An 11,369-nucleotide genomic window follows, 5' to 3' on the forward strand; every position below is an offset into this window, starting at 1 on the left:
TGAACACTCAGTCCTCTTAAGTTAGAACAGATTATTAATTTCTATTTCCTGGCACAAGAGATAGCAGTGATGTCACGACCCTAACCCCGAACCCGGTCATGATGGCGCCTCTCGTGAAGACAAGGCCAGCCAGTTCAACCCAATTCATCTTTTAAAAATAGTTAACCAACACATAATAGTCTAAAACATGATTTACTAACACTGAATAGCGGACATATCAATAAAAATGCGGAAAATCCAACCCGACATAGCCCTAACCGGGGTGTCACAAGTCACGAGCATCTGTGATCCACAATACAGTCTGCTAAAGTCATAAGTTACTACAATTGTTTGGAAAGAAACGGGAATGATAGAGAAATAGAGACACGGAGCTGCGGACATCAACAACTACCTCGTAATCTCCGAAGAAGCCCGCCTGGAACTGGAGGAAATCAACACTCTGGAGCGGAACCACCTACGCCTGAATCTGCACACAGGGTGCAGGGAGTAAAGTGAGTACTCCAACTCAGTGAGTAACAAATATAAATAATGACTGAAAGTAAGAAAACATGTAAAGCACAAGACAGTCTATAATGAAGCAGTAAAATCATTTATAATCAGGAAAACCAGCAAGAGTCAGGAAAAATGCTCTTTAAACCAGTAAACAGGTAACTGACAGATAATTATGATAAAGTAAACAAATAAAAGTTCGCCCCTCGGGCACAGTAACACCACATTCTCCCCTCGGGCAACATCTCACAACAGTAACAGCCCCTCGGGCTCAATCTCACATCACAATGGATATTCGTGCTCACTGGGGGTGTGCAGACTCCTGGAGGGGCCCCTTACGGCCCAAGCGCAATAACAAGCCATCTCGTGGGATCAAACCTAGGCCCTCGGCCTCCAATCAGTATCAGTATCAGTATCTCCTCATAATATAGGCCCTCGGCCTTACTCAGTAAAAATCATCACAAGCCCCTCGGGCAATAGTATAACAGTGTTTCTCAGCCCAAACATCATTTAAAATATCATATAGATCTCAAAAACTGAGTAAAAATGGCTGAGTAGTAAAACAGTGGAATATAATATGACTGAGTTTAAACGGTAAGTCAAAACAGTAAGGAAATATCAAATAAAAGCCCCGAAGGATCCAAATAGTTGGCATGAAGCCCAAATATGGCATTCAGCCCAATAAACGATGACAACAAATAGTTTTAAATCAAATACGCGGTAAAATCTTCAATCGGGACGGACCAAGTCCAAATCCCTAATAGTACACGACCCCACGCTCGTCATCGAGCGTGTGTCTTACCTCAACATAGAACTAGGATGCACAATCCGGGCTTTCAAACCATCGGAACATCATTGACAAGCATTACTCACCTCGAACCGGCTAATTCCCAAGCTCGCGACGCCCTTGCCCTTCAAATTGGCCTCCACGCGCGTCGAATCTATCCAAAATCAGAACGAATACATCACAATATGCTAAGGGAACAAAGCCTAAGCGAAAACAATCGAAAAATACCAAAAATTCCGAAATTAGCAAAACCCGAGCCCCGGGCCCACTTCTCTAAACTCAGAAATTTTTACATCAACGGGTTCCTTATCTGCCCACGAGTTCATACATTCCAAAAGTTCTCAAATCGGACCCCAATTGGTCCTCCAAATCCCCAAATCAAAATCCCAAAATTCCAAGCCCTAGTTCTTCCATTTTAGCTTAGGTTTCCATGATTTTCTAGGTAGCTTTCACAATAGAATCGAGTTTTAAGTTCAAAAATCTTACCTCCAATCGATTCCCCTTGAATTCCTCTTTAATCTCCACCAAGAAGCTCTCAAAATGATCAACTATGGGTGAAAACAGACCCAAAATCGCGGATGAAATGAATTATAACATTCTGCCCAGGTCTGACTCCTCCTTCATCGCGATCGCGGCACTTCCCTTGCGATCGCGAAGAACAAATCTTCAACTTCCCAAAATTACACTACGCGAATGCGACATAGCCTACGCGAATGCGATGCTTCCTCCTCCTACACTTTCGCGAATGCGATTACCCTTACGCGAACGCGAAGAACAAATGACCTACAGCCCATCTGACCCATCTTCCTCTACGCGATTGCGAGTGCCTTCTCGCGAATGCGATGCACAGCTTCCCAGCCTTCTGCGAACGCGAAGCCTCTCACACGAACGCGAAGGCTTAAATCTGGCCTTCCTCAATTCCTTCTACGCGATCGCGATACACCCTACGCAATCGCGAAGGGCAAAAATCCTGCACAGCTGAACCTGCAATTTTTCTGCAATTTTCCAACTCCAAATGATCCGAATGACTACCCGAAACTCACCCGAGGCCCCCAGGACCTCAACCAAAGGCACAAACACATCCTAAAACTTTATTCAAACTTGTTCCAATCATCAAAACACCTCAAACAACATCAAATTACTCAAAACACATCGGATTCAAGCTTATGTTTTTAAAATCTTTCGAAATACGTTTTCGATCAAAAACCCAAGCAAACCACGTCCGAATGACCTGAAATTTTACACACACATCCCAAATGACACAACGAAGCTACTGCAACTCTCCGAATTCCATTCCGACCCCCGGATCAAAATCTCACCTACCAACCGGAAATCGCCAAAATATCAACTTCGCCAATTCAAGCCTAATTCTACTCCGGACCTCCAAAACCCATTCCGATCACACTCCTAAGTCACAAATCACCTCCCGAAGTCTTCACATCCGAGCCCTCTAACACATAAGTCAACATCCGGTTGACTTTTCCAACTTAAGCCTTCATAAAAGAGAGTAAGTGTCTCAAACCTTATCAAAAATCATTCCGGACTCGGTCCGACCAACCCGATACCACAAAACACGCATTACGAAGCATAAAGAAGCAGAAATGAGGGAAACAGAGCGGTAACTCATGAGACGACCGGCCGGGTCGTCACATTCTCCCCAACTTAAATAAACGTTCGTCCTCGAACGAGTCAAGAAACATACTTGAAGCCTCAAACAGGTGAGGATATCTGCTCCGCGTTTCCCGCTCGGTCTCCCAGGTAGCCTCCTCCACGGGCTGACTTCTCCACTGCACCTTCACCGAAGCTATATCTTTTGATCTCAACTTCCAAACCTGACGCTCTAGAATAGCTGCTGGCTCTACATCATAAGTCAAATCACCCTCCAACTGAACCGTGCTGAAATCCAGAACATGGGACGGATCTCCAATATACTTCCGGAGCATAGAAACATGGAAAACTGGATGCACACTCGACAAGCTGGGTGGCAAAGCAAGCTCATAAACCACCTCCCCAATCCTCCGAAGTACCTCAAAAGGCCCAATGAACCGCGGACTCAACTTCCCTTTCTTTCCAAATCTCATAACACCTTTTGTGGGCGAGACCTTCAACAGAACCTTCTCACCGACCATGAAGGACACATCTCTAACCTTCCTGTCAGCATAACTCTTTTGCCTCGACTACGCTGTACGAAGTCTCTCCTGAATCACCTTCACTTTATCTAAAGCATCCTGAAACAAATCTGTCCCCAATAGCCTAGCCTCACTGGGCTCGAACCAACCAACGGGGGATCTACACCGTCTCCCGTACAAGGCCTCATATGAAGCCATCTGAATACTCGACTGGTAGCTGTTGTTATAAGCAAACTCTGCAAGCGGTAGAAACTGATCCCATGACCCTCCGAAATCAATAACACAAGCGCGTAGCATATCCTCCAATATCTGAATGGTGCGCTCGGACTGCCCGTCCGTCTGAGGGTGAAAAGTTGTGCTCAACTGTACCTCAGTACCCAACTCTCGCTGAACAGACTACCAAAATTGGGAAGTAAACTGAGTGCCCCGATCTGAAATGATGGAAACTGGGACACCATGCAACCGAACAATCTCCCGAATATATATCTCTGCCAGCCGCTCTGAAGAATAAGTAGTACAAATAAGAATGAAGTACGCGGACTTGGTAAGCCTATCCACAATCACCCAAATGGCATCAAACTTTCTCAATGTCCGTGGAAGCCCAACTACAAAATCCATAGTGATCCGCTCCCACTTCCACTTAGGAATATCCATCCTATGAAGCAAGTCACCTGGTCTCTGCTGCTCAGATTTCACCTGCTGACAATTGAGACACCGAGCTACAAATCCCACAATATCCTTTTTCATTCTCCACTACCAGTAATGCTGTCTAAGATCTTGATACATCTTCGCGGCTTCTGGATGAATAGAATACCACGAGCTATGGGCCTCCTCCAGAATCAACTCCCGAAGCCCATCCACATTGGGCACACAAATCCGGCCATGCATCCTCAATACCCCATCATCTCCAATGGTCACATCTCTGGCATCATCATGCTGAACTCTATTTCTAAGGACGAGAAAATGTGGATCATCATATTGGCGCTCTCTGATGCACTCATATAGGAAAGACCGAGAAACTACACAAGCCAATACCCGACTGGGCTCCGAAATATCCAACCTCACGAACCGGTTGGCTAAAGCCATAACATCAACCGCAAGAGGTCTCTCCCCAATTGGAATATATGCCAAACTCCCCATACTCACCGCCTTTCGGCTCAAAGCATCGGCCACCACATTGGCGTTCCCCGGATGGTATAGTATGGTGATGTCATAATCCTTAAGCAACTCCAACCACCTCCGCTGCCTCAAATTAAGATCCTTTTGCTTGAACAAATGCCGAAGACTGCAATGATCAGTGAATACCTCACAAGATATGCCATACGAGTAATGCCTCCAAATCTTCAACGCGTGAACTACGGCAGCCAACTCCAAATCATGAACGGGTAGTTCTTCTCATGGGGCTTCAACTGATGAGAAGCATAAGCAATAACTCTACCCTCCTGCATCAACACACAACCAATCCCTACTCTCGAAGCATCACAATACACGGTATATGAACCTGAAGCTGATGGCAAAACCAACACTGGAGCTGTGGTCAAAGCTGTCTTGAGCTTTTGAAAGCTCTCCTCACACTCGTCCGACCATACAAATGAAACACCCTTCTTAGTCAACTTGGTCAAGGGCGATGCGATAGATGAGAATCCCCGAACAAACCGACGATAATAGCCTGCCAAACCAAGAAAACTACGTATCTCTGTGGCTGAGGACGGTCTTGGCGAACTCTGCACTGCCTCTATATTCTTTGGATCAACCTGAATACCCTCACTGGACACCACGTGTCCCAAGAATGCCACTGAACTGTGCCAAAACTCACACTTGGAGAACTTTGCATAAAGCTTCTCCTCCCTCAATCTCTGCAACACAACCCTCAAATGCTCCGCGTGCTCCTCCTGACTACGCGAATATACTAGGATATCATCAATGAAAACTATGACAAATGAGTCAAGATAAGGTCGGAACACGCTGTTCATCAGATGTATGAACGCTGCTGGGGCATTGGTCAGCCCAAAAGACATAACTAGGAACTCATAGTGACCATATCTGGTCTTGAAGGCCGTATTAAGAATATCCGAATCCCTGATCTTCAACTGGTGATAACCCGAACGGAGATCAATCTTGGAGAATACCCTCGCTCCCTGAAGCTGGTCGAATAAATCATCAATGCGAGGCAAAGGATACTTGTTCTTAACTGTTACTTTGTTCAATTGCCTATAATCAATGCACATTCTCATAGTGCCATCCTTCATCTTCACCAACAGAACTGGCGCACCCCAAGGTGACACACTAGGCCGAATGAACCCCTTGTCAAGGAGTTCCTGAAGCTGCTCCTTTAACTCCTTCAGCTCCGCTGGTGCCATACGATACGGCGGAATAGAAATGGGCTGAGTGTCCTGCACCAGGTCAATACCAAAATTAATATCCCTGTCCGGTGGCATGCCCGGCAGGTCTGCAGGAAATACATCAGGGAAATCCCTCACAACTGGGACAGAATCAATACTGGGAGTCTCAGCTCCAACATCTCTCACAAAGGCAAGATACGAAAGGCAACCCTTCCCAACCATACGCTGGGCTTTCAAGAATGAGATCACTCTACTAGGAACATAATCAGTCACACCTCGCCACTCAATCCGTGGCACACCCGGTATAGCCAATGTGACTGTCTTGGCATGACAGTCCAGAATAGCGCGACACGGAGATAGCCAATCCATGCCTGGAATGACATCGGAATCCACCATACTCAATAATAAAAGATCAACTCGGGTCTCCAGACCCCCAATAGTCACCACACACGACCGATACACACGGTCTATAACAACAGTATCGCCCACCGGGGTAGATACATGAACAGGTGAAGCAAGAAACTCACGAGGAGTACCCAAATAACGAGAAAAGTACGATGACACATAAGAATAGGTAGAACCGGGATCAAATAGCACAGAGGCATCTCTATGGCAGACTGAAATAATACCTGTAATGACAGCGTCGGAGGCAACAACATCGGATCTGCTTGGAATAGCATAGAAATGGGCCTGACCGCCCCCTGATCGACCTCCCCCTCTGGGGCGACCCCTGGCTGACTGATCCCCACCCCTAGCTGGCTGGGCGGGTGGTGGTGGAGCAACTGGAGCTGAAGCTGATGACTGGCCCCTCGGCTGAGATGAACTAGCAACACGGCGGGGACACTGCCTCCACATGTGGCCCATCTCGCCACACTCATAACAACTCCTAGGTGCTGGAGAAGAGGACTGATGAGAACCCCTCGTACCGGAGTGACTAGCAGACGCACTCGGCGTAGAAGAGCCCTGAGCAGATGGAGCACGGGATGAGCTCTGAGCTGGGAGGGCACTAAGTGAAGAATGGCTGTGGTGTGAGCTGTGGGATCCATGACCCGATGATTCCCCTTGATAACCTACGCGATCAGACTGACCATGCCGGAACTGTCAGCCTCTGCCGTGCTGAAACTGGCCCCTCGAAGGACCACCACTATAGCTACCATATCCTCGAGGCCTCTTGGCCTCCCTCTCCTCTCTCTCTTGGCGACGGACAGACTCAATATCCCTGGCAATATCCACAACCTCCTCGAATGTAGCACCAGTCACCCTCTCCTTGGTCATAAGGATACGGAGCTGATAAGTAAGACCATCGACAAACCTTCTGATCCTCTCTCGATCTGTCGGAACCAACCAGATGGCATGACGAGCCAACTCAGAGAATCTCAACTCATATTGTGACACGGTCATGTCTCCCTGATGCAACCTCTCAAACTGTCTACAAAGCTCCTCTCTGCGAGACTGCGGTACATACTTCTCTAGAAAGAGAACGGAGAACTGCTGCCAGGATAAGGGTGCTGCACCAACAGGCCTACGCCTCTCAAAATCCTCCCACCAAGTAAAAGCAGGTCCTGAAAACTAATAAGTAGTGAAAGTGACCGCGCTGGTCTCCAGAATGCCGGTTCTGCGAAGCATCCTCTGACACTTATCTTAAAAGCCCTGGGCATCCTCGCCCTCTACTCCGCTGAAGGTCGAAGGCTGAAGTCTCCCAAATCTCTCGAACCTACGCTGCTCATCCTCTAGCATGACAGGAACTACAGAGTACTGAGCAGCTGCGACCGGCTGGGCGGGATTTGCCCCAGCGTCTGAAGTCCCTGCACGACCTGCTCAGGTGTGCGGGCGGCAGGAGTCTGACTGCCTCTCCCGGCCTGTGAAGTGGCTGCGGCTGTAGTGGCTGAAACCGCCTGAGCTAGGCCAGTGCAAACTGATAATATCTGAGCCAAGGCCTCCTGAAGACCCGGAATCACAATAGACACAGCTGGTGCCTGAGCTGGTGCTGCTGGAGGGTCCACAGCTGGAACCTGGTCCTGAACTGGGGCAGCTGGTGGATCTGCAGGTGCTGCCCTCGCTGCTCTGCCTCTACCACGACCACGACTGCGTCCTCGGCCTCTGGTGGCCGCAGTGGGTGGCACTGGGGGTGGTCCACCCTCTCCGGTAGCGCGTGTCCTCACCATCTGTGAGAGAATAGAACAACAGAAGTTTAGTACTCAGATCAACAAACTCGCACAATAAGAATTTCAAGAATATGATGTTTTTCCTAAAGGTTCTGCAGCCTCTCGAGGATAAATACAGACGTCTCCGTACCGATCCACGTGACTCTACTAAACCTGCTCATGACTCGTGAGACCTATGTAACCTAGGCTCTGATACCAACTTGTCACGACCCTAACCCCGAACCCGGTCGTGATGGCGCCTCTCGTGAAGACAAGGCCAGCCAATTCAACCCAATTCATCTTTTAAAAACAGTTAACCAACACATAATAGTCTAAAACATGATTTACTAACACAGAATAGCGGAAATATACATAAAAATGCGGAAAATCCAACCCGACACAGCCCTAACCGGGGGGTCACAAGTCACGAGCATTTGTGATCAACAATACAGTCTGCTAAAGTCATAAGCTACTACAATTGTTTGGAAAGAAACAGGAACGATAGAGAAATAGAGACACGGGGCTGCGGACGTCAACAACTACCTCGTAATCTCCGAAGAAGCCCGCCTGGAACTGGAGGAAATCAACACTCCGGAGCGGAAGCAGCTATGCCTGAATCTCCACACAGGGTGCAGGGAGTAAAGAGAGTACTCCAACTCAGTGATTAACGAATATAAATAATGACTGAAAGTAAGAAAACATGTAAAGCACAAGACAGTCTATAATGAAGCAGTAAAATCATTTATAATCAGGAAAACCAGTAAGAGTCAGGAAAAATGCTCCTTAAACCAGTAAACAGGTAATTGACAGATAATTATGATAAAGCAAACAAAATAAAAGTTCACCCCTCGGGCACAGTAACACCACATCCGCCCCTCGGGCAACATCTCACAACAGTAACAGCCCCTCGGGCTCAATCTAACATCACAATGGGTACCCGCGCTCACTGGGGGTGTGCAGACTCCTGGAGGGGCCCCTTACAGCCCAAGCGCAATAACAAGCCATCTCGTGGCATCAAACCTAGGCCCTCGGCCTCCAATCAGTATCTGTATCTCCTCACAATCTAGGCCCCCGGCCTTACTCAGTAAAAATCATCACAAGCCCCTCTGTCAATAGTATAACAGTGTTTCTCAACCCAAACATCATTTGAAATATCATTTAGATCCTAAAAACTGAGTAAAAACGGCTGAGTAGTAAAACAGTGGAATTTAATATGACTGAGTTCAAACGGTAAGTCAAAACAGTGATGAAATATCAAATAAAAGCCCCGAAGGGTCCATATAGTTGGCACGAAGCCCAAATATGGCATTCAGCCCAATAAACGATGATAACAAATAGTTTTAAATCAAATACGCGGTAAAATCATCAATCGAGACAGACCAAGTCCAAATCCCTAATAGTATACGACCCCACGCTCGTCATCGAGCGTGTGCCTCACCTCAACATAGTACTGCGATGCACAATCCGGGGTTTCAAACCCTCGGAACATCATTGAAAAGCATTACTCACCTCAAACCGGCTAATTCCCTAGCACGCGATGCCCTTGCCCTTCGAATTGGCCTCCACGCGCGTCGAATCTATCCAAAATAAGAACGAATACGTCAAAATATGCTAAGGGAACAAAGCCCAAGCGAAAACAATCGAAAAACACCAAAAATCCCGAAATTAGCAAAACCCGAGTCCCGGGCCCACTTCTTGAAACTCAGAAATTTTTACATCAACGGGTTGCTTATCTCCCCACGAGTTCATACATTCCAAAAGATCTCAAATCGGACCCCAATTGGTCCTCCAAATCCCCAAATCAAAATCCCAAAATCCCAAGCCCCAGTAATTCCATTTTAGCTTAGGTTTCCCTGATTTTCTAGGTAGCTTTCATAATAGAATCGAGTTTTAAGTTCAAAAATCTTACCTCCAATCGATTACCCTTGAATTCCTCTTTAATCTCCACCAAGAAGCTCTCAAAATGATCAACTATGGGTGAAAATTGACCCAAAATCGCGGATGAAATGAATTATAACATTCAGCCCAGGTCTGACTCCTCCTTCATCGCGATCGCGAAGAACAAATCTTCAACTCCCCAAAATTACACTACGCAAACTTGACATAGCCTACACGAACGCGATGCTTCCGCCTCCTACTCTTTCGCGAACGCGAAGAACAAATGACCTACAGCCCATCTGACCCATCTTCCTCTACGCAATCGCGAGTGCCTTCTCGCGAATGCGATGCACAACTTCCCAACCTTCCGCGAACGCGAATCCTCTCACGTGAACGCGAAGGCTTAAATTTGGCATTCCACAATTCCTTCTACGCGATCACGATACACCCTATGCGATCGCGAAGGGCAAAAATCCTACACAGCTGAACCTGCAATTTTTCTGCAATTTTCCAACTCCAAATGATCCGAATGACTACCCGAAACTCACCCGAGGCCCCCGGGACCTCAACCGAAGGCACCAAAACATCCTAAAACCTTATTCAAACTTGTTCCAATTATCAAAACACCTCAAACGACATCAAATTACTCAAAACACATCGGATTCAAGCTTAAGTTTCTAAAATCTTCTGAAATACGCTTTCGATCAAAAACCCAACCAAACCACGTCCGAATGACCTGAAACTGTACACACACATCCCAAATGACACAACGAAGCTACTGCAACTCTCGGAATTCCATTCCGACCCCCGGATCGAAATCTCACCTATCAACCGGAAATCGCCAAAATATCAACTTCCCCAATTTCAGCCTAATTCTACTCCGGACCTCCAAAACCCATTCCGATCACACTCCTAAGTCACAGATCACCTCCCGAAGCTTACCGAACCATCAGAACTCACATCCGAGCCCTCTAACACAAAAATCAACATCCGGTTGACTTTTCCAACTTAAGCCTTCATAAAAGAGACTAAGTGTCTCAAACCTTATCAAAAATCATTTCGGACTCGATCTGACCAAACCGATACCACAAATCACGGATTACGAAACATAAAGAAGCAGAAATGGGGGAAACAGAGCGGTAACTCATGAGACGACCGGCTGGGTCGTCACAAGTGAGCATTCATTTTCCTTTGTTTCTGTGATTTTGGTTTGAAAAACCGTAGCTGCTTAAAGCTTACGAGCCTGTAGTGATTAGTTATTTCTTATGTTTTGTTTCAGCACATTGATGTTTTGTTCTATTATCTGAGGAAGAAAGGGATGTATGACAAAGACCTACCTGTAACATTCACCACCACATATTGGTACTTCGACGAGAAAATTAATAAGTTGTGGCAGGCGTTTATTGATACAGATGGAGACAGTGATGTGTGCACTCCGAAACATGTCATTGCAGAGTATATTCAGGGGTTTGTCTTGGATGCCAATGTTCCATGGCACACTGTCGAGCATGTCTTAATGCCAATTAATGTTGCAGAACAATCGCATTAGATAATGGCTGTGATGTCCTTCAAGGATAGGTGCATTTATGTGTATGACTCT

Source organism: Nicotiana attenuata, unplaced genomic scaffold (assembly GCF_001879085.1).
Source record: "Nicotiana attenuata strain UT unplaced genomic scaffold, NIATTr2, whole genome shotgun sequence".
Lineage (NCBI taxonomy): Eukaryota > Viridiplantae > Streptophyta > Magnoliopsida > Solanales > Solanaceae > Nicotiana > Nicotiana attenuata.